Here is a 25,653-nt window from a genome sequence, read left to right as displayed (position 1 = left end):
TTTCAGCAGCTGTTAAGACTTCAAGCAGTGTTGTGTTTTAGCAACCCATCTCTGTTTTCGACTGGCTTTTTAGGGACCAAATTGAGTGTTTTGTAGTGACCTGTCCCTGTTTTTCCATCTGTTTTTTAGGCACCAGACATGGATATTTTATAGCAACCCATCACAACCCGTGATGGTGCCATGAAAAGCAGTTGTTTTAACCAAAACATTGCTTTTTTTCAGAACAGATTGCTCCTGAAACCATGCATTTGAACCCAAAACATGATCTTTTTAATACTCATAACCAAGTGTTCTTTGTGCTTAAACCACAGTGTTGTAAAAAACATAGTTTTGAACATATCTGCTCCATAATAACATAAAAATGGAACATGTCTTTAGTTTGCAGAAATGTATAATGCCAACATTTTTTCTGTCAGCAGAAAGTCTCTTTTGTAATAGAGCATGAACGACATTAGCATTTAACAGTCTTACAAAAGTCAAGTTGCCTTATGAGAAGTATAGCATTCTTTTTTTTCACCTTCACCTATATGAGGACGTAAAAGTCAGGATATCTCAGCTGCTGCTGCACCAATTTGGTCTCTTGCATGTCCCTGACTCTCTGGACATGCAACAATAATCGTAGGAGAGGTCCTTAAACATACATGTATTCAGTCAACACCATGCACACACAACTGTACACAACAGCCATATTTCACATTTATCACATAACCAAATCCTGTGTATAGAAGTGCATAAAAACACACATTATTATGATAACACACGGTCATTTCACACTAATAAAAGCTACAAACACACACACATATATACACACAAGTACCATATCCTTGACTCAAGGACTCTGAGGCTGTTTCACTCGTGCTTATTAAGCCTTTGTCACATTTGCTGCATGAAAGTGGAGCTGAGAGCTTCATGTGATCTTTAAATGAAGCAACAGAGAGATGCTGGCAATTGTTGAGGGTGTTTTTTTTTTTTTGCTGCAATGCAGGCAATTTGTCGTAACAAATGCTTGATGTCCGGAGTTTTCACGTTTTTGGCTGCGGAGTGAACGGCTGTGACTGATGATGTGTAAAATATCCACTTCTGCCTCAATCGCCTTTTCATAAATGCCCTTCAAATAGCTATCATAGAAGTCGAAGTGTGAGTTTGTGTATGTGCGTGCATGTCTGTGTGTGTGTGTAGGGATCTCTTATCCCCATGACGACAGGGGACTTCCCCTCAGTAATCACGGTTGGCGGTCTTTCATTTAGCGGCTAATAGTCGGGGCATACTGCTGCTGGGCCAGACTAATGAGGTGGTGGAGGCTGTTAGGAGAGCTGCTCTCTGTGAGCGCTGGCATCCCCTAATCATCCAGACCTTTCTGATGTTAGACCCGGCCGCTGTGTATGACTTCATCTCTCTCAAATCCCAATTTTCTTTCTCTTTTTTTCTTTTTTCACTTCACCTTCTCACTCTCCTCTTTTTCTCCTCTGACTGTGCAAGATCATCTGACGTAATTGTGTCCATGCAGGGCAAGTAATCGACTCCAACTCTCACTTGGTGATGTGTATTTATGTGTTAATTAGTGATGAGAAGCCCTCATTAATTTACCTCCTGGTGCTGCCTGGGATGACATACAGGGAGCTTTCATTGATTTCATATCACCACAGACATATTTCTCCTTTTAACACCAGGGCTCAGATAGTAACTTATTTAACATCCCTTGACAGTGCAGGTTTAAGTCTCCTGTTGCTGTTTTTGGAGAAAGATGTTGACTAATATTGACTGGACTGTCCAAGCGTATAATAGCATCCTTAACAGAGCGGCATTGCCCTAAATGGGAATTTTGTAGTTGATTTTCTTTTTCTTTCAAGCTGTTTCTTTTCATTTCCTGTGCCAGAAATAAGAGAATAAACACAGTGGAGAAGCCAAAAGGATAAAGAGGTAAAGTCAGACAAACAGCCAGTTTGCTTCACTGGAGTTTACATTTCAGAAAGTGCACACACAAGTCCACGACACCGTCTGCCCGAGATAAGAGGTCTAGTTTACTTCTCTCGGATTGACCCAATCTTCTGATGTTGACTCTGATGACAACCTGCAAGCTCAGTGGTGCAGTAACACGCCACCAGGTGGCAGTAAATGCATAAGCAGGACCGCACACTGTCCCTCCGCGCTGGGAGAAAATGAGATGCAATCCCCCGAGCATGAAATCAGCTTTCCGGTTATTTTCCTCCACTGCTTTGCCTCTTGTACTTCTCTCTCTCTCTTTATCTATCCCGCAGTACAAACACACAGCCCATCCAATTTCTATAGTTATGGATCATAGAGAGAATATTGTGCGATCTCCTAAACAATGTAAGAAATCTAATGCAGCACAATGCAATCATATTGCCAACAGTTTTATTGTCCGATGAAAGCAGCTTGATAAAAATGAAAACGGTGAACACGGTCCCCGCCTTGTATTCGCATGTGTGTTTTTGTACGACTGCCTTTTATTCAGTGAGCACAGTGCTGAGAAAGAGTTTTTAATTAACAATGTGGGAGTGGAGCTTCTCCCTTCATTCCTCTCTCCCTCTCTGATAGCTGGCAGCAAATATCAGTAATTGTCTGCTTCTCTGACTCCGTCTCTACCCATTGTCCAAATGAAGAAACTTGAACAAAGTGAAGTGAACATTTCTGCCAGTGGAGCCTCTTGCAGTTTCATCTGCGCCGATTGTTAGCGTCGAGCCTCCGTGCCCTCCCCATGCATCTCCATTGTAGCCAACAGGGCTCTAGGTGGCGAGGAGAGAAATAAAACCTCAGCAGGCAAGAACTATCTACACTCCTTCCATTTATTCTTGTGTACCCCTGCAGCCCACGCTCTGTCACCGTGCACCTTTACTTATGGGAACAAGACACAAAGGAAATTTGCAGGGCTCTTTGCACCATACAGGCCTTTTTCAGAGCCTCTTGGACAGTCTGGAGGTACATGTTGTGCCCGGCTCTGCTTAAAAAAAAGGGCTGTGGCGGGGGTGGAGGGATGAACTCTTTTTATAGCATTTTCATCCTGCTTGGTTCTGGCTCACTGCTTTTGTCATGCTCATCTCCATCTCCCTGTCGTCTCATATCCATCCCCCCTTTTTTTCTCTCCGTCTTTTCTCTCCCCTCCTCTCCCCTCTGTTTTCTGAGCGGGACCTCTCCCTGTCAGGTTCTATGAATACCGCATATTTTCATTTAAATCCAAGGACACAGGAGCTGTGGGCCAAGCAAGAAGAGCGGCGGACACTCCTCTTCCACATCCAGAGCAATTACTCAACTTACGTAATAGAATTATCTCTGCAAAGGTCGCTGCATTGTTCCACAGTCAGGAACATGGTAAACAAACCGAGAGAAAGAGGGGAGCTGGAGACAGGCAGCAGAACGCTGTTCGTCAGTTTCATGCTGACAACAGTAATTGCTTAGATAGATTTAATGATGAATTTCTCTGCCATTGTATTGATCCCAAGCAACCCTCTGCTCTGGCTCAGCCCAGTGTCCTTAATTCACTTCTCAAGGCGCGCTCGCAGGGCTGTAACCATATCTGGCTAACTGCTTACATAAATGACACAGCAGCGGCATTGCTTCCTTCACTATTTAAAAGAAAATAATCATGGCATTCGCCTCGTAGTCATTTCTTTGTTGGCGTGCTTAGGAGGAGAGAAAAGGAAAAGGACAAAAGATGTGCAGGGTTGAGGAAGAAGCTGCATTTCCTCTGGCCCACAGTGTTCTACTCAGTTGAAAATCAACAATAATAACAGCATTTTTCCTCTATTGACTGATGCGGCTGCTCCACAGTATTAAACCCAGACAGGGAGGGAAAAAAGGTAGCTATACAATGGCGCTATTCACTTTGACATGACGTCAGTGCTGAGTGAAGGTTTTAGAATAAACACGCAAATGAGAACAGACACACACACACACAATGCTGGTATCTATAGGCCTGCTCATGAATACTGAAGGAGTATTCATTGGAGCATTGAATAATTCAACCTGTTGTCTCTGTAAATGGGACTAAGTGGCCCGAGCTGGCTGGGACTGGCCAACAGGTGTTGAGCGCGGGTTAGTTGGCGATGAAGCAGACCTCAGGAATGATGGAGCTTGGCTTGGTTTCAGCTGGATGCAGATGTAGAGGTGGCAACTTTAGATTGTAATGCATGGACAACTTTTTCAGACACTGGAGGCAAAATATATTAGATTACATTTTTTTTAATATTCTGTTTAAACTTGGTATTTCTGCACAATTGCAGATAAAGATGAGGCTGCATTTATATGAGTAGTATTACAGTATTTGTAGAGTTAGATTTCAGTGGTGGCTGTGAATGAGGAAGACACACACTTGTATTAACAACGTGGTCTTGCAGCAAATTAACATTTTCATTAAAGATAGGCCATGAAATAAAGGAGGTCTTATGGCTCATTTATGTTCAATGTAGCATACAGAGACTGGGATGGACAGAGCTTTCTGTCCAAACTTTGCATTCATTTCATCCATATTTGTGCACGTTTTCTGAGAGCTTACAGATTCTGAGGAAACTGGACAGTACCATCACAGATCCTGGAGGCAGTGAAGTGTAGTTAAAACAAGATACAACTTTAGGAGATGACTAAGAAATTCAAGTAATGGTGGAATGGAACAGAAGGGTAATATATAATAATATTTAATAATATGTAGTCCACATGTCAGGATGTGTGTATATCTTCCCCACAGACCTCCACCATCTACAATGCTTCCTTTTTGAAAAGGTACATTATATACTGTCGCCTTGTCTGTTGTTGTCTGAAACCTTTTACTTTGAGCTCTACTGTCATCTAATGGCTGTTTCTATGCCAACATAAAGAACTATGTAAGTAAGAGAACGGCGACATTTACAACGTTTGAAACAGATGTATTTTCATAAGCAAAGGCAGTTTAAATGAGGCTTGATGCTGCGGTCACAGGAAGTCAGGTGGATGAAAGATGTACAACACCTTCTGGACAGCAGGGGAAAGCAGACAAATGGTCTGACTGAATAGCAGGAAGGTATACCGAAACATTCATGTTTACAAAACAATAACCTGTTTATTATTTTGCCCAATTATTCAAATAATTTCCAGTAATTGGCCAGATGGCCTGTGCCGTCTTCTTGTGTGAAGGAGCTACGTAACATCTGGTTGTAAATTACATCTGAATTCCAGGATGGCAAAAAGTATAATATTTTAACTCTGAATGTCAATGCTCTTGACTGTTACTGTTGCCGTTTTTCTCTGGCAGCCTCACCAAATTTTACCATCCTGCTTTCATCCACTAAAATGACATTTTATTGGCGGCTACTATCAGCCACTTTCTGCCTGGTTACATTTGAAAGCAGCTTTAGTTGTTTAATGTGAGGAATCACTTGATTCAAAATTATTTATTCAGCAAAATGTGTTTTTACACAATCAACGTACCAAATGTAGTAACTTTTGCAGTCATTTCACCAGAACAGTCAATGATGGCCAAATCATGTTACGATGCAGTCAGTCTTTTGAATAGCTGCCCCCTTTATTTACATCAGTCCAATAGTACATCCATATTCAGATTTGATTAAGGAATGCATTACTTAAGCAGCTGATCGATGGTTTTCCCTTGTCACAACTTGTTCTTGCTCTGTGGTGATGGCTCTTGAGGCTAATTCATGGAATGATCATGTTATTGAATTTGCTTCAGTGAACTTCTACGAACTCTTAATCTAACATAACTTAAAGTACATATGCAATGGAAATAGAGTGGCACAGATGTGATGTTGTAAACAGCGCCTTTTATAATGAATCTGAATCTGTTGTATATAATAAAATATAGTGAAAGACATTTGAAGTTTCATTTGAAAGCCTCAGTAGAAGCTTTTGAAGTGGAAAAAAAAACATTTGGTACAGCTCTTATCGATATATAAAGATTAATCGGCAAAGGAGAGCAATAAACAGAGAAATAGACATGAAGTGCTTTCCTTCTTTCAAGAGCTTATAGAAAGTCCTCATACAGTAGGCGAAAGTACCTTTTGGCAAAAGAGGGCTTAAAAGTGGAGCAAAGAAATATGAGAACATTTGCCTATAAATACCACAGGTAGATCAGAAATGGGCCAAAAGAGATCCATAGAGAATGGTTTGTCCTCAGGGCACAACCTATCCCAAAAGCACACTTTTTCAATTGATCTCACTCTTTTTGTTGTAGGCGAATATGACACGTCACATAATCATGTGGCTTAAACAGCCACTTAAAGATGTGACAGCTGCCTGTAGTATCATCACAAAGGAACATGTTGTGGATGATGGAGGTTTGCTGCTTTGAGGAAGCTGCTCCTGTTGTTGTGTTGCTTGAGGAAAAGTGTAATTGCCCTGCATCAACCCGGTGGAATTGCCCGAAACGCATACATACACAAGAGTGCACAGACATAAAGTTGTCCCTCCAAGGTTTATAATCGCTCTTCCTCTCTCCATCACTTTATCACTCCCCCTCCTTGTCTTATGATATCTGTATTCGAACCAGAGCTGCATGTCCAGCCCTTGGGGGTCTAACGAGCTGCCCCACCATTGGCTGATCAGGCTAATGATGCTTGCCCAGCACTGCATCATGTCACTGTGATAAGAGTGGATGTCGCTTGTGTCAATCGATGTGTCACCGCCGTGCTCAGAGCCGCGGTATAATTGGATATACGCAGTGCTGTGGAGCCTAAATGCCGTAGGGCAAGAAGAAAGAGAATGTAAAACGGGTACAAAAAAGATGGAGGAGGAAAGTAGGAGATGTTTCTCCACATGAGTGTCAATAAATGGGCGTGTTGAAGAAATGCTATTTGTTTTATATATTTGGATCATTTATTTTTATTTTTGTATGTGAATATATTGCTGAATTTCTGAACCATCAGTCTTACTGCAGGGTTATTTCTTGGTAGTTGACTGCCTCATGTTTCAGTATTTTTATGTTATATTTTCATATTAACAATGGATCAAATGACTGACTCGCATATGAATGGTCTTGACCATATGGACTAATTTAATCAAGTGAGTTATATAAAAATTCATCCTCCATGCTGTTGTCATAAAAGCGGAAATTAGGTTTAGAGACAAACTTTTTTTGTAAACAGCTTGTAAACATGTTTATTTTTGCTGTTTGACATTCTAACATGGGGGTCTATGGAGATTGACTCATGTTTTGGAGCCAGCCTCAAGTGGCCATTTGAGGAACCACAGTTCTTGCCACTTCTGCATTGGCTTAATTTATCAGCAGTGGAGGTTGCTGTTTATTTACATCCGTGTATAGTAGCAAGTGTTTTTCTTCATTCCCTTTGTTGCTGTGTTTTTTTCATGCATTAATGCCACTAACTGTCAATGAGCAGAATAGCATCAAACCAAATGTAGAATGTGACGCGAGCTGCTTGTGTGGCTTCATGGTAGCAGGCAGCTGTTTTCAGCAGAAATGCTCTGATAACCCAACTGCTCACTACCTTCCCAACACTAGATGGCATACAAAGTTAGCAACCAGCTAGTAAACACAGTGGAGCATTTAACAAAACACAATTTCAAATAAACATTTTTTTTTACTTTGGTTCTGAGAATGAGATAAAAGGTATCAATTTCATGTACACATGCCTAAATAGGATGTATTTAGCCTAGCTTAGCAAAACACTTTTGGCAAGGGGGAAGAGCTCCAAAAAAAAACTGGTAGATATTTTATGGGCATCAAGTACTGATACCCAGCCCTACTCAACACATAGACATCAGAATAAGACCAAACTTTTCGCCTTGTGTGTGGAAATTAAGCAGTCACATTTTAACTTATGCTACTGCCACTACTATAATATTAGCCAAGAAACATAATTATTAGCAACCTCATAATGTAGTAGTTGCATCAAGAAGATGTGGAAGTTCTGTTGGATTGATAAAAAAACATGCCTCCTGTCTCTGGATACATCTCCTCTCAGACTTTCTGCAAACTGCCTCAGTGAGTGAATGAGAGAGATGTTGTATGGAGAGGGAGGGAATGATTGAGTTGAACACATTACAGACAGTTACGATGAGGGGCATCCATCTGTTTTGGTGCCAGGCGGGTAACCTTGAGGCTGTCAGAGCGTTCCCAGCACCCACCCTGGCCCTCACAGGCTGAGAGCCCGGCCACAGACACATCCATCAACACATGTTCCTAGACACATTTCAGGAGCCGCGGCAACACATACAAATCACCCAATCAATACCTCCAACGCCTCGCCCTCAACTTTAGGGTTTTGGGCAGATACATGTCTTGAGTAAGAGCAGCGTGTGCACCTGTTTTCCTTTTGAAGCTGTTATATTTCTTTTTGGTCTTTCATTTGTGCATGTCTCTTTCATCATCTTTCTTACATGTCACTGTATTTTTGATCTGGTAACCTAGTAAAGGAATGATCTTTGCTTTGTTATCACTGTGTGCAAACAAGTACACAATGTCAGGATGGTGAGTTTAAATCTATACTTCAGTTTTGAAAGGCCACACAAATATAAGTAATTTGTCATTGGCAGACAGCATCCTCTCTACTCAATTGCACCAGCGAGTACATACAATACATAATTTTGATGTGCATGGATCAAAAGGAAAGGTGAGTTGGTCTCATTCTATCGGTCTGTTGTGGTTGTTGCACTCCCCTTCTCTTCCTCGTTTTTCTTTGTCTCCCAGCAGTGATGCTGATAGGTAGTCATCACCAGTGTGGAGCTCAACCACTCAAAGCAGACTACAAAGAATAAAGCTTTCCTCTGTACAGCACTTACAGGAGGGTACTTCATCAGAAACGAGGGGCACTGGTTCTACCAGCCCCTGTTTGTATTCTTCTCAAATCAGAGGTCGATCACTGTTTCTCTGGCTGCATTTCAACAAGTGCCAGGCTTTGATAGACTTGATATTTGGCAATACTTACTGATGGACACCTTCTAACACTTTTACATGGGTCACACTGACCCTTTTCAAGTAATTGCTAGAATCTGGTCTCACGATTAGAAGGTATAGGTTAACCCAGAGGGCAGGCACGTCATTCATCGAGTTCAGTTGCCATAGCGAGGTCACTTATCAGAAGGTTGTGGGTTGAGACGGTTCGGCCCTTGGAGCTAGAAATGAAAATTGCACTGTTTGATAGCTTGCAGCCATTAATTTTTTACCATTAAAGGGCTCTTAGCAGACAAGCCCAGTGTTGTGTCTGAAGGGCACTCACCTAGGGAATATGCTCCTATGAGGGGGGCCAAGACGTCCGCAGACTCCATCAGATGAAACTGATGGTTTTCATCAGGTGCAGGCATTTCAAAGGCAATTACCTCTGACATTTTTATTACCAATGTGAATAGGCAGTCCACTCCCACTCGGTATACTGAGACACACCTGAGTTCAGAGGCGTCTATTCCAAGAAAGAGGAAGCGCTTTGAGGTCTTGTTGATTCTGAATGCTTAAATGTTGAGACTTAAATTCTGTCTTTGACCTTGGAAGCAGTTGATGACAAAACAGTTCTCACAACTGAAATGTGTGAACTGAAAAGGTAAAATGTCTTCAAGAAACTCAAGCAAGTCCAGTTGCATTTGATATAGCATTTAGAAATCCAGGTTCTTTAAGCAAAAGAAACATTTGGTTAGGTTTGGGTTAAGACAGTTTAGGCTTACGAAAAGGTCTTGTTGTTGGCTTAAAATACCTGCTTTTGTTGTGACAAGCATGACTAGAAACACCCAGACTTGTCACTAAAAAATGCCCAGTTAGGGTAAGCCCTAGCCCCATCTCGAACAGTGGAACCCGACTAATCCGGATGTCAGGCCACTCACCATCCCCTCCTCCTCATGATGAGAAACTTGGTTCATGTGCGTGAAATATGTGGAAATGTACAATTTAAACACATCTGTGGTCAAAAGAAATTTAGAACTTTTTATTCCAGTAATTTAAAACAAGTAACAAATGAGTATTTTAGCCAGCTTTGGTGTACTCAAAGTTTTGGAGTAAAGCCCTGTCATATTGCCACAAACTCTGCGTTGTAATTTTTGATAGTTGTAACTTTGCCCTTGAAAATGCATGCTACAATCATATCCACAGTGATGCTGATTAGGCGGCTGAGGCTCAGGATGTAGAGTGGGTGGTCCATTGACTGCTGGTGGTTCGATCTCTGGCTCGACTGGTTCATAGGTCGTTCAGTGTCTTCAAAAAGACACTGAGCCTCCTGATGGTTAAGCTAGTTTGTGTTTCTTTGTGTTGTGTTACCTTAGGGGACACCTCAATTTGAAAAAAGTAGATATTAGGATAGGGTTAGCTTAGTATAAGGCAAGTGGTGGTTATAGTTCAGGGAAGTTCCAGAAAATGAATGTTAGCAGGGCTTAACCTCCCACCTCCCCAAAGTTACATGAGAAAGCAAGAGCTACAGACTGTCATCAGGTGTTTCCATGTGTCTCCTCCCGCTGATTTTGGGTGAACAGAGTACTCTGATTAATAAATCTCTATTTGTGAAGACAGTGTTGCTTAGGTTTGTTTAGTTTGTTAGTTTACAGCAAGCACCTGTTCAGTCCTTTTTTTTTGTTCCAGGACATCCTACTTTACAAATTAAGCACTGAATGTAAGTCTTTGTATTTCCCCAAAAGTGACCAAAGACAAAGTGTGTGTGTGTGTGTGTGTGTGTGAATAGGACAATGAGTGGCAAATTGTTAAGACTCCAGTCGGTGAAGAAGGAAAATCACTTTATTAAGTGCAGTTCATTCACCATTTAAATGCATGCTGAAGGGTGTGTTGGACCCATGGGTGTATTACTAGAACTATTTTGTTCACAGATGGTGCCCCATTCATTCCAGTTTAAGTTTCTCACTAAGGGCATATATTGGAAAAGTTTTGTTTTCCTGGGCTGTCATGTTTTGTGCCAATTAAGTGCTGGTAGATTCGTCCTCCAGCTGATGACCTCTGCCAAGCTTCCTTTTTAGTGCCTACACACATGAATGGCAATGAAATATTTCACTTTTAGTGAAACCTTAAAATTTTATTGGACCCAATGGATCAAATTCTGTTAGTATTAAGTGTATTCATCGTTTTACAGCCGTTTCTTTAGAGCAAGGTTGGTTGTTTAAGACCCACACAGAATCCTTTTGTTGTTAACGAAGAAAGGAAGAAGTAACGGACATGGGTGGGATTAGACAATTGAGTCCGCCACCCTGCAGTCTGCAGTACTTCAGTGCCTTCTTTTTGCCCTGCCACCAGAAATAGGATTAAGCAGCCCGACAGAGTCTTCTTTGTTGGAAGGTAAACAAATTAGTTTGACATGACTGTACAGTCATTGCATAATTTTCTGGTACTCGCATTACTGAGAGTGTTTATCCCATCTTGGAAGCTCAAACACACTCACAAACTGGGAATGACGCATGTCATGCTCCTGACGTCTGACCAAACACTGTGTTAGCACGGCGTTTTAAAGCCGAGTACATACTCAGTGCTTAATGTTCCCCTCCTGATAATTATCAACCTCTGACTCAAAGTTTCTGCCTCTCTTTCTCTCTGTCCATCCTGTCTTTCTGCCACATTTGCTTCACACGCCTTTTTTTATTCCTTTTTCTCAGCCTCATTGCGAGATGCCTGCAATTATTGTGTCAGCAGCTTCCTAGTTCATCACTTAGCCCCCCGCAGATGGTCGGCTCGCAGACTTTCACGGTAGATTGTACTAACTTGCTTCTCAGAGTTTAGAGCCATAGCTTACAGATTTTCCCACCTGCCTCTATAGGAGCCATCAAGGCAGCACTTTGATCATGTAACTGCTGTCTGAAGTATGGACAGGTGCCATGAATCATAAACAATAGGCTGCTTGATCTTGGTCGAGTATGGATCACAGATAGAGCCTTTCTTTGTGTTGGCAGAATATACTTGATGCATCATGGCTTGTTTCATGTGCGATGTATAAAATTACTCAGCGATGAACAGTGAGTGTAAATTGTCTCGTTGGTCTTTTAGCACCCGGGATGTAACTCGCTTTGGCGTTTCGTTTTTCCCTCTCTCTTCTACGGGTCTAAGGCTCTCACAGACAAACACACAAAAAGCAGCAGCAAAAACATCCACACATCTGCTTCCATCCTTCAAAATAAAAGCACCATGGGTTCCACTTTGATTTAATTCTAGCATTTTTTTTTAACTTTACGACAACAGTGCTTTATTTAACTTTATACTTAACTTTATTTAAAAGTGTAACATTATTTTATTAAACTCTACTAACAGTAGTTTATATAACTATTTTAAATGCACATTGTATTTTAAAGTGGGAAGAATGAGCAGAATAATCATGAGTGGATTAATATTCTGTTATCATCATATCAGTGACATAAAATGCTCTTAAATTAACAATATATATCGTCCATTAAAAGTAATTGATGTGACAAACCGACAACTGCCTAATTTTTTAAAAATTTGTTTAGTATGGCCCTCTACTCCCTGCTGTCTCCCTCCCATCATCTTTTCCATGATGTAAATGCACATTACCTTTTTTTTTTTTTTTAAAAAAAAAAAAAAAAAGCCCCCAAAATTCCCTAGTTTAAATTTTGAGTAAAAATTCCACCCAAGTGGCTCATCTTCCACCTACTTGAGGAAACATGACATGAAAAAAAGCCAGCTCTCAAAAGGTCATCATTTATATTCATTATACAATGGCCTGGATGAATATGTAATTCTGATTTGCTCAAGGGTTGTTGATTAGTTTCACATAAAAACACTCTGACATACTGTAGTAAGTCCTTATCCTCCTGCCTCTCTGCACTCCGAGATCATCACCTTGTTCATATGTTCTCTGGGAAGATATTATCATGTACAGAGAGTCAGTGGACGGCTCTCGCAACATAGAAGGAGGACTTTGGGGCCCGAGCTAACACTGCGGGTTCTCAGCACTGCTTTGGCAGCTGTGTTGGGACAGACTACTGTTGTTTTGTTGACATCAATCAACCATATTTTTCTAACCTGCAGATTTCTCCTCACACCATACAAACATGCAACCCTGACCAATTTAGAATTTGACGTCGCTTTAGATTTAAAACACTCTTTTAGAGCTAAGAACTCGCTTTTAAACACAGGAATACACACAGCCTGTTATACACTGCTGCAGTATGTTTACCCAATGATTATCTGGTTGAAAAAAAGACAGTGATAAATGTGAGAGTTTAAGGCACAGCGCATTTATTACTCACTCTGACTTTGAAATACGACTATTTTTGCTTGCAGTTACATCTCTCCACACCTTGGCTGTTCAACAGGTTATTTGAAGTGTATTATTTTGCACATGATTAAATTTTAACGGTGCCCAGTTTCCTTCTTTGTTACGTAGAGTTTCCATTTTTCAAAAACTTTGATTGATGGGTTGTTTCAAATGTCTCCTTGTTGTTACATTTTAGTGAGGAAAATGAACAAAATAAGCAGTAGGAAATTGGTTGTTCTATGTCCACACCATCTACACTTACCTTGTAAAAACTAAAGGAAACAAGTTGAACCAGATGGCATGTTCAGTTGTCAGATTCACAGCTGGAGTGCAGCTCTGTTGCGGTGACAGCCCTACACACAATTTACAAGTATCCTCTCACTTTGCCTCTCAAAGTTACCGCACCTTTTATTTCTCTAGTTCCCTCTCTCTCTGTCTCTCTCTCTCCTCTCTCTCTCTCCCACATACACTCACACACACAAAGTAGGACACTGATGCCATTTAGATTAGTATCCCATGTGACCAGTGCTGACATGAATTTGCTGGGTGACAAGGGACCCAATTACAGCAGAGGGCTGATCGTCCACGGACCCACCGTTTCAAATTCTATCCCAAGCGTCAAGCAGGGAACAGGAAAATGTGTAATAGTGAAAGTGTGTGTGTATTTTTTATTATTTCTTTTTTTTTGTGAGTCTGTGTATGCAGCTGTAACTGTGTCACTGTCTGTTCGCGTCTGTGGGCGAGAGGCTAGGATAAACACCAGGGTCAAATGCATCACTGTAACTGTAAACGTAATGCAAAGTGACTGCTGTCAGTCTCGAGATCCCTGATATGAGTCATAAGCTGTCACACACGCGCGCGCACACAGACTTTATGTGCGGCGCCATCGTGATCCCTCAGCCTCAGTTAGTGTCTTGACAACTTTTTAAAAATATAAAAACAAGAAAAGGGTTCAAGACCCTGTCTTATCTTTGTCTTAAGCACAGTTTATCTCTACATGAGAAAAGAGGCAGGTTATTACTTTTCACCCCATATTTAAAATGTTAATCACTGTAGCTAAAAAGCACAGCCTCGATATAATGAGGAATTTCCAAAGGTCACGATGCTGCAGCGTTGAGTGCTGAATCACATCAGACACAACATTACGCTGCAGAGGTCTTTTGTGTATATCATTTTATTAACATCTCCCTCGCTGTTAGTTTTTCCTCGGCTTGACAGCTATCTTAACCAAATCAAGCCCAGTGGATTGATCTGTCGGCCTTAAAAGGGGACAGATAAAGACTTACCACTTCCTGTGGTGACATAATCAATTGTAATCAGTCTTCCTCGGCTGGAACTGCCCAGCTGATTTAGACTTTAGATTCTATTTGCGTCGTCTGTGTATTTATGTATGCGTCTCTGTTAATGTTTTCTTTTTGCATTTTTTTTTTTGCAGCACCGTGTGTGTGCACATAAGCAGCAGTGCTGTCTCTGTTTTATCCCAGGCTATTTTCAAACCTCGTTCTCCTCAACACGCACTCGCTCCTCTGCCCCACTTCTTGAAATGTCTGCGTGGCAACGTGAACCCCACACTCGGCAAGTACCATTTGTTTTTCCCTCCTCCGCGCCCTCGCTTTGGTGAATCGAACCTCCTTCTCACTGAAATGTCCACCACAATAAAAGTATCTCCCATCGGCGGGGTAATGCTTTTGAAGGGCTTTGCGTGCATATTAGAGGCAGGCTTGGGGAACACACTGGGATGTCATATGTGCCATCCTGGCATAAGCAAGAACGGCTGAGAGTGCCAGAAAATCCTCCCCCCTCTTCGCTGTTACTGTAGCTTCATACTGAGCTGATTCACCTGAGCCAGGCTGGGTGTTTGTTTACTCAAAATGAATATTTTACACAAATGGTGTGGGTGATATACCTCTGGCTGGTTTCATTTTGCTCAGTGAGTGGTTGACAGTGATGGTGGTGGTCTCCCTTCTTCGTTATTCACCATGTAGTGTGTGGTGAACATGTGCGTGTGAGTTCGACTGGCCCCGGGCCTTTGCCAGCCCATTACTCCCTCGCTGTTTTGTGCGTGTGTGCGCGAGTGGGCTGTGTGTTCAGGCCTTACTGATTGTTTCTCCATCGTAGGGACCCTCATTACAGCCCCCACACTGTCACAAGCATCTGCTTCCCTCCCTCCTTCTTTTTCTCCTCCTGTTATGCACTGCAGTCGGCTCCAAGCATGCTCAGCACCGGTCCGAGATGGGAGCAAGGAGAGACAGAAAATATTGGAAAACGCATAAAGAGACAAGACATCAAGTAGCACAAATTTGGGAACATGGAAGGCAGGAACAAACAAGCCAGTTCGAGCTGCCAGTTTCAGCAGGCTCCTGGCAGGATAGCAGACCTCTGATCAGGCCCAGAGTTAGACATCTTTGGACAGAGACGGGCCTGTGGCCACAGTTCGACCCCGGCCCAGCAGGGCCTTCACTCCAGGCTCCTCCTGAGACCGAGGCAGCTTTTACAGTGATGAATTGCACGACCCAGTGTGCGGCGGCTAGGGAAGGAGGGAGGTCAGGGCTGTAAGACAGAGGAAGTGTGTTTGAGGGAGAGGAAAAGGGAAGCAGAGAGAGAGAGAAGGCATAATGAGGGTGTCAAAATTAGCCTGGCTCACCCAGAGAAAAACAGCAGTATGTGTTACTAATGATTTGTTCCAGTAAAGCCCAGTGAGAGGGAAAAAAACAGGAAAGGGCACAAGAGGCGGAAAATGAAGAAGAGGACAGAAAGGAAGACTTTTCTCACAGCAAAATTGGAAACAAGGCTTTCTTTCTTTTAGTCTCTTTTTATGGATTACAAAAGACACGCAGGCACTTGGAAGCCTTAGTTTAGCACTTAATGGCTCGAAGCCCTGTAGACCCAACATGGAGAGAGCCCTATTACATCAAATATTGATTTAGATATTTAGAAAGTCATTATTTACACCAGGGATACTCAACCTGCTTTACCTTGGGGCCACTTTTGCAAAATGACAGGAGGCCAGGGGCCAGTCGCAGCAGCTGCATACATGTTTCTAGGGTTTTAGGACTTTTCTAGGATTTTAGGATGTTTCTGGGATTTTTGGAATATATTAGGATTGTCGTACATTTCTCATATTTCAGGATGTCTTAAGGATTTTAGGATGTTCCTTAGATTTTTACGTGTTTGTAGGATTTTAGCAAGTTTCCAGGAATTCCTGACATTTCTAGGATTTTAGGACGTTTCTGTGATTTTAGTACAATACTCTGATTTTTTGATGTTTCTAGGATTTTAGGACATTTCTAGGCTAATAGGAGATTTCTAGGATTTTATGATGTTTATGACTTTAGGAAATTTCTAGGACATTGCTGGGATATCAAAACATTTCTAGGATTTTAGGACTTTTCTTGAATTAGAAAATGGTTGAGGGACCACCTGGCACCCTAAGGGGGGCCAGATCTGGCCCGTGGGCCGTAAGTTTAGTATCACTGATTAACACATTACCCAAACAGGTTAACATTTAATGCCCTTATAATCCAAAAGCCCTCATATTCAGTGACACACACTCTACAAGAAACACACTTTATCCCACTTTCAAAGCCACAAACAAACTTGAATAATAGATCTATAAGATGTTCTTCCACACATACAGATCCCACAATGTACATATTTCAAGAGAATTCTTCAAAGGGCTCTCCATACAAACAGCTGTAGACCAGAGTGATGGAATTTTAAACATGAGCCCTTAAACCTACGACAAGATAATTATTTAATGACCTCAAGGTGAGAGCCATCCATTATCACATCACCAGCTTGGCATCACTTTCTGTCGCCTTCGTGGCGGCTCTCCTCTGTTTAACTTGATTCTTCAGAGATGCAGAATGAAAGTGATTAGACTTCCCCAGAGACTTTTTTTTTTGACTGTCTTCATTTGCAAAACTACAGACCCTGCAGCATTTTTTTAGCTTGCTTTTGTAACATCCAATCCTATCCGCACCCTCCAAATCTGAGAGGGAAAAAATGAGAGGGGGTAATGGCTTTTTACAGCTGTTAAATCACAGTTTATTATAGCAGTCACTGTACAGTCACCAATTATCACATGCTACAGATGCCAGATTTGCAGGGTTTTTTTCATGCCATATTTTGTTATTATTATGATCAAAATATTTCATGAGAAGGGAAGAAAACATGAATCTGCTGCATGTCTGGTGTGCAATTGCGTACACTCTTTAAATCTCATAATCATGGCAGTAGATGGATGTTTTATCACCTGTATATTATGAGCCCACTGCTATTAGTAACATGATGCATGTTGTGGTTAACGTTGTTTCTCAGAGTTTTATTGATTAGTCCGTCTCTGGAGGGAAGGAGGATAGAGGATGATGGCGACCTGTGACTGCACTCCTTAAACTACATGATAAGTAAGAAATCAGAAAGCAGAGCTGGTGGTAATGTGCAACAGGTCAGAGGGGGTTAAGACATTGCGGCTGGTCATGGCGTCATTTTTGCAGTGAGTTACCTCAAAATGCAACAAATATCGAACTTAGATGATTTGTTAAGTGACCTTAATCATAGTTATACATGTGATGTAACACCTGTGGTACTAAAGGAAATGACAAAGCCATATATCCAGTTAAAAGTGTCTCTTCTTAATCATTTTTTCGCTACATTGTCTCTGATAGTAGTCTAAGCTTTATGCTTAAAGGGACAGTGCACCTCAAAATCACAGATGGCTGATACAAATTGATTATTTTTCTTTGTCTTTTACCCTATGAAATCTAAACAACCTGGTTTCATTTCTTTCAATAATATGGGATAAAGGCAATGAGCAACTGAAGAAATGGACCAAAAATTAGCATGATGTTTCTACAAAGATATAAGAAGTAACTTTTGTAACTTAGATTAAAGATTAACCCTGAAAAAAAAAAAGTTAAAAACAACAACAACAACAATCACAACAAGAAAATTAGCTGGAAAGAAACGTTGCTAAAATGATATTAAATAATAAATCTATAATTATATAATTAGAGCTCGACATTCCCCTTTTTTTTTTTTTTAATTTATAAATTTTCTCCTTTCTTTGTGCAGGGCATAGCTGCATCAAACACATTTCTTCAGGTTTCAACGGTTTAAATGCTTGTGTAAGGCATCTGAATGCAGCAGAACGAACCCTTAAGTTTCATTTTCAATGCGAGTTCTGCTGCAGTGTCTCTGCCGCAAGTGCGCTATAAATAATCAAACGTGCATTTATATTACAGTAACACGTCTAATTAACAGTCCAGCTCCAAAAATCTAGTTGTGGCGGGCCGCCACAAATAAATGAATGTGTAGGAGACCCTGCATCTTTCTGCTGCATGGACATCCTAGTTTTATTAAAAGGCCTTCCTTCCAACAGTGAAATGCCTCTTTAATACTCCACAGATCGATTTATTTGGCAGAATCGACATTTCCATTATTGTATGGTGATAGCTGGCTACATCACAGAGCGGTATTTTTTGCCAACAATGGAGCCTCAGATCTCGATCACATTTATGTAAATTGCTGCATTTAAAGTCTCCAAAGTGGTGAAAGATGTGGTTTTAATTTTCTTCTAAATCCTGAAGATTGGCATCACAATTACACACTCCTGCAATCATGCTAAAAAATAACCTCCTCAGCTAAGGTATTTTGACCTTCTACCTTGTAAACTAATGGGTTCCTCCTCTCCTCTCTGCCTCCCCTTCATTTCATCTGACAAGTTTTCAGCAGTTTAGCGTAATCAGCAATAAGTGGCTGAAATCCACAGATACCTGCAGGATTTCTAGATGGTGGCACACAAAGATTGGGACCAGTTTTTTAATGGTTAGGAGTCAGATTCCCACTGGGGTAACCAGTGCTAAAATTACATTGCTACATAGTACTGCAAGTCATTTTGAATGAAATCACCTAGTGAACAGCCAGAAAGTGATGATTTGGTATCTGCAGTGGCAGTGCTGCCATCAAATCCTCTCTAATCACAGAGGACATCCCTGGCTGGTGGAGTATTCCAGCGATTCCTTAATCTCCATCTCAGTGATCCTACGGTTTGAGCAAAGCCACCTGGCTTCTCCAAACACGTGCTTGAAGACTTCTTTGAGAAGCGGCGGAAAGTTTGCTCTGTGACAGCTGACTAGGGGCTTTTATTGTGGGAACTTTCTCATCTTTCCTTTGCACTTTTCCTCCACCTTAATGCTTTTTAAAAATGTTTTCCTTGTTCATTTTCACCTCTTAAGGGGCAGACACATAGACGGCACCATATATATTTGTCCTGTTTGTCACCTAAAGGTGTCACATGAGCTGCGTTGACATAAGCAGATGATTCTCCCCTTGCTTCGCCTGCAGATGTACACAAATTCATGCACACAAATGCCCAAGAATTATGTGGTGTTTTTAATGAGTAAATTTTTGTGAAAAACTGAACTCAACCTCACTGAGCCACCTTTACCATTCATTTTAGGTATGTGATGATAAAAAAAAATCCACTAGATGTCGCAAAAAAGTCATGACATGAGGGCTCTCTGAGGGAGGATTTTGTAAAGTTAGGTATATATTTTTTTGAACATGGTAGTTTCAGGGGCATTGCTGAAGAGATTTAGGCATTACATAATTTTTTTAGCTAAGCTAATGTAATTAAAATGTACTATTTAAACTAACATTTAAAAAAAAATAAAATTCTGATCATTCATTGTTTTTTAGCGATACATTTCATGTTATCCAACATATATGTTGAAATGATATATGATTTTTTTTACTGTCCAAAGCTATGCTTTTAATGGTAAAAATAGTTATGCTTTGATAATATATTTACATTTTTTGGGAAATTAAAAAAGTACAAATATGTAATGTTATTTTAATATATATTTAATTAAACAAATTATAGCAGTATGATTTTTCACCATTTCTTAAGTGTTTTCAAAGTACTGTTGAAATCCCTGCGTGTAAATAATACTAGTACCGGTAATACTGCTTATTCCGTGGTTCTTCTCTCTGTTTTACCATTACCATGAGCAGCCATCTCAACCATTTGGTAGAGGCTTGTATTAAAAAAAAAACTATGGGGTCTGTAAAAAAAAAAAAATATATATATATATAAACATTGATTTTGTTATTATAGCCCTAAGGAAAAAAATGGAACAAAAAAATAAATTGTTGCATTGCTTTTTTTAAGTTAGGACATAATAGGGTTAAGGTTGTAATATGAGTATAATTTGAGTGTTGGTGGTTAGTGTTAGTGCAGCACAGAGATAAATATTGTAATTACATTTTTACAGCTGTGCACTGCTGATATAAAGCTTATTGAATCCAAGAGAAACACTTGTATTTTTTCACTTTGTTGGTGCTGCGGTGTCAAATGGCTGACCTCAAGAGCTTACATCATGACGCTGACCTTCTGCTAACTGCCCCACTGTACATTTGGGGACATAATTCGTGGGACGCTCAACAGAGTCAATATGCTCTTTTTCTGCTCCATTTCGGCTTGCCTCCTCTGTGAATCATCGCTGTCGTTATATAAATGACTTTAAAACACGTTGAGACACCATCAAGAGAAATTACGCACGATTCCTGAGTCACGCCTCATTTAATGGTCTGGATGATTTTGTTTGGGCTCAGCAGTGTTGCTATCCTTTGGATGTTCTGTATCCTCAGGACATGTTAGCCCAGCACGTGGCAGCTGTGTGTGTGTGTGTGTGTGTGTGTGTGTGTGTGTGTGTGTGTGTGTGTGTGTGTGTGTGTGTGTGTGTGTGTGTGTGTGTGCGCGCGTGCGTGCACATGCACATGCGTTGCATACGGTGTATTCTAGAGAGGCTTGCTGTGTGTCTGCGCAAGCATCCAAGTGGGCTATGTAAATCTCTGTGTATGAGGATTAAGTGGTTGAGGGGGCTGCTGTGAATTGCTGCTAAATTTCAGCACCCAAAGGTTAAGTCTCTGCTATTGCTTTAGGATAGTTCAATTTATATTAGTGAATACTTCTGGCCTCTTTAACCAGAAATAAATACTGATGTACAGCTTTGCTAAGAATGAATTTAAAAAAGTGGAAAGGTGCAAACCCTTGTGGGGATTTCATGGAGATATAGATGGATTCAGTGAAACTATTGGGGTGTAAAAGTTCAACTCAGTGTGGCTAGATGGGAATTTATGTGCTATTTTTTCCTCCTGATGAAATGTTAAGTTGAATTAAATTTACTGCTTCCTCAGTTTCTCAGTCTGCATTGAAACAATAAGACCACTCCCATTAGGTCTGGTTGAAAATATGTTTAAACAATAATGGGCTTTACTTGTAACTCACTAAAATGAAAATATGTAAAAAGATAGAAAGTGACTTTGGAGTGCTGAGACTCATCGGCGAGTTTATTGACTGTGAAGAAGCCAGGGGATAGATAACGCTGGGGAAGAGATTGTTCTGCGATAGCGACTGATATGTCACATAAAGTGGGCTGTTTGTGTGAACACAGGCAGTTTATGTAATAGTAATAGGAAAGAACAAAAGCAGTAATGTACTGCAGCACATTTCCTCTCCTGCTCAATTTGTAGTGAATAAGTCTACTGTGGAAATGCAGTTATAGTTGAACATAAACATCCGCAGAGACAGTTTTACAGTTTGCAACACTTATAGAATGAAATGTTTTATTTTTATAATACCAATATCTCAAAATAGCTCCTTCATTCATAATCAAATATGTTTCAGTTTCATAACAGTGTAAACACTGAGGCCATTGTGGATTGGGAATTTAGGCTTTAAAGGAGCATGTTTCAGTGACTGACAGGACACTCTGAAGGGCTGCCCCTTAAAGACGGAAATCCGAATCATCAGTCGGAGACCCTTAGTCGACTGAGATGGCTTCAAGTCAAGCAGTCATTTTTTTGTTTGTTTGGTTTCTTTTCTTTTTTCTTTTTTTGCTAGTCTCCATGCTGTACAGTGTACTTCTGGGGACCTTTTGGTTCCCAGATTTTGCTGCAGAGTGAGTGCTCCTGATTTAAACGCTCCTTTTTTAGCTGCAGACATGCAGGCAGCACATAGACAGCGGCACAGAGGAAGAAAGAGGAGAGACTCTTACATCTCACAGCAACTATATACGATACAGTCTCTGGCTTTTGTTTAATATCCAGTGTCGGCAAAACATTTTGTGCAATTAAGACCAGTCTTTTGTGACGTTAGCTTGTTTACTGTATCAAGTGAATGCCACTTTCACACTTAACATCCTGTAAAGCCTTACAAACTTTGACACTATGGAAAACAAAACCAGTTGTCAAGTATTTATATTGGACAGCCAAATCTGATTTGACTGGCATTATTCTTAGTTGGGCACAGCCCTACTATAACTGTCAGGTAGTGTCAATTTGTTGCAGGTTTTGATATTTATTATATGAATTTGTTAATAGTGCTTTTCTATTTATTATATTTATATGTTCAATTATACTTTGAATTGTTAAAGAGTTAACGTATTGTTTAATTTTATTCAAATTTGCCTTTACAATTTAAAATTTAAAAAGCATCCAGTATTGAAAAAAAAAACAAATTATATCCAACCCTTTACAGGTTGGATTTCCAATTTAATTTGGTAAAGCATTCATGTTCCCCACAAGCTACATTTCAATAGTGATGTGCTGTCTTTTCATCAAGCACCACCATCAAGTCAAAACTGTCCAAAACTAATGATATTCATCCCCAGCAGTACTTTGTTTTGGGTGCTGATTAGAAAACTTTACAGCCTTACAGAGTCATTAGCATTGGTTGTATAGTTGTATTCTTGTTCTACAATAAATGGTCAGGACTGAGTTGAAGGTTAAAAATTTTCTGATGGCAAATGCATTTCTGGTTTCTTTTTTTTATCTTAGTTTCCAACAGAGATGATCACTCGCAGATGTTAAACTAGGTCCTGATTATTTTTTTTTCTAATCTGAACTTGGGAGTCACTTTTGAGATGTCAATAGGATTCAGCTGAAGAAAACTCAATGAAGCCTTTCAAACGGCAGCCTTGCTATTAATTTTAGCTACACCATGTTCCTCCCCTATCTTTTCAGCCATTCCACATCTACTACAGCACATTCCCCCTCGCTGGGATCTGTTGTGATATCAGATGAAAGAAACAATTCTCTTTTTCCCCCCCCCACCCCTCATGTCCGCTGCTTCTCTGGAAGCCTCTCATCATCATGTAGTTTTTTCTGGTGAAACCATATCTGCTTTACTTGTGTTGTGCGTGCATTCAGCATTCCAGCAACGTTACACACTCATGTAAACTCCAGCAGTGAAGATTGACAGCTGAGATAGATAATCTCACAGGGATGCAAGTTGGAGTGGGGCCATAAGGAGGGAAATGATATGTTTAATACATGGAGATCTAACAAATTCAAAGCGTGGAGACACATTATTTGCCATCTCTATCTTCCTGCATAATGATACCAGCAGAATATGTTATGATCTCACGCTGTATAGCAGCTCTCCGTAATTTAAATGGATTGTGGTGACATTAACATCATGTACCACCCTATTAGTCACAATGCATTTGTCTCAGAATGGCTTACTGTAAACTGCTAATATTTTCACAATAATTATGTACATTGTTGAAAAATGTACATTCAGATCACATCATTCTCATAGATATTAAGTGGCGTACCATGCACCCTGGGAATGACTCTTAGATTTATAACGCCTCATAAACAACCTTCTACTTCCCCAAAAATCAACCACAAGTAAAAATGTTGCATTCAACCATTCAGTTTCTTGAGTAACAATGCCAGTTAACACATCAACCATCTGAAGCCTGCACCAACATAACTTTTCTTGTGCTGCTTTCAGACACTTTTCACAAGCTATTTAACCCATGAAGCCTTAACACATTGATTTGATTTCTTCTTTGGAATCATGGGGAACAAAGGCAATGAGCAGCATGGCAAGAAATGTCCCACAAAATGCAAGATTTTGTAGTTTTAGAAAATAAAATAAAAAAAAAAAGCTTTCCAGAAAACATTACTTATAATGATCATAATTACTTTAATTATGATTTGGAATCGTCATTATTTTTAGCACTACTTTCAGGTCATTCTTTGTGTCAGTTTTTTAAAATTTTCTTTTTTCTGTGTGTAATTATCGGTAATTTCTTTGGATCTATTTAGTAATTTCTTGCCAAGTTTTTGCTCATTTCTTCTTAAGTTGTTAATTGCCTTTTTCTCATGGTTTGAAAAGAAAATCAAGGCAATTTTTTTGGGTTTCAAAGGGGTAAGGTGAAAGTTCATATTTTTTATAGTGGGGTTGTATGAGTTACTTAAAAAGACATGACCCCAAAAATTTGCAGTGATTTAGTAAAAAGTACCAGAAAATAGGGCAGAAAAAAGAGAGTAAAAACATAAAAAGTGACCTAAAAAGTGCTTAAAAACCAATAATTCTGTTACATAATTAAATAAATATAATTACATTTATTACAATTAATATAAATTAAATTAAATTAGACATTTTTCCTAAATATTCTAAGTTTCCTTTTTTTTTCTTTTTTTTTTTTTACAGTTTTACAGTTTTGTGGGATAACTTTTTGCAAGTTGCTCTTTGTCTTTTTCCCCTCTTGTTTTCAAAACAATCCAAACCATTTTGCAGAACAAAAACTTGGTGTAACGTCAACCGAGCATGTTCAGGTTGAAGTGGCAGATCATATTTCAGGTTTCTGTTTAAGGCAGCGGGAGCTAGGTGAGATGTGTGTTTTCAAAATATATACTTACCTCTGATGAAAAAGTACATTTGCTGCGATCGTTATCCAAACCCAGAGTTGCACTGATTGGGCCCGTAATGAGACTGTATGTACCTGCATGCTGACAGAGCTGCACACTGCGAGGGGTCCACAATCAGGAGGGCAAACCTGTAATTCTAACTTCTGACTTCTTTGGACTTTGGTGCATGCAGAACAATTCTGAGTGCATTTGTGCGAGGGGCACATAAGTGGCAGTTATTACAGGCTGTGTCGCCGCCATTCACTGTCAGGGGGCAGAGGGGGACGTCTACCATCTCATTTTGTGTCAGCGCCCCAATCAGACCGCTAAGACCATCTCCTGCAGGGTGTAGCTACCCAGGAGGCATGTGTGCGCTCTTGCTGTGTTTGAATGTGTGTGTCTGACCTCTACCTAGCCCCCCTTTTCCTCCACTCAGTATCACACACACCTTTACGAACCACATTGCCAATCAGAACGACCATTCATCATTTCCATATTGTGGCCTTGATGAGAAAGGGTTTAATAATACATGTGCGAGGAGATAAAATCAGGGGAGAGAAAATTAATATTCTCTGGGCTTGTCAGGCTCATTTAAGCAAGCCCTGTGTTTCGTTGTGTGGCCTCTGACACAGATGATTGCGTGGGCAGCTATGCAGTTTTTTTCCTCATAATTACTTTTCGCCATGCCGCTCTTGTCCATTGTCAGCCTCAATAAGGTGGAGGTCTGTGAAAGCGAGAAAGAGAAAACGAGACAGAGGCAGAGATGTAGCCCATGGAGCGAGGCTTCTTT

General features: G+C 40.3%; 1 protein-coding gene across 1 annotated transcript in view; it reads left to right on the top strand.

Annotated features, from left to right (window-relative positions):
- LOC121955302 (neurexin-3b) overlaps positions 1-25,653 on the top strand; it is a 405,202-nt gene that overhangs the window by 182,465 nt on the left and 197,084 nt on the right. The window lies entirely within an intron of this gene.

The sequence above is a fragment of the Plectropomus leopardus genome, chromosome 16 (assembly GCF_008729295.1).
Source record: "Plectropomus leopardus isolate mb chromosome 16, YSFRI_Pleo_2.0, whole genome shotgun sequence".
NCBI lineage: Eukaryota > Metazoa > Chordata > Actinopteri > Perciformes > Serranidae > Plectropomus > Plectropomus leopardus.
The sequence above is the reverse complement of the archived record's forward strand: the minus strand, read 5'-3'. Positions and strand labels throughout refer to the sequence as shown.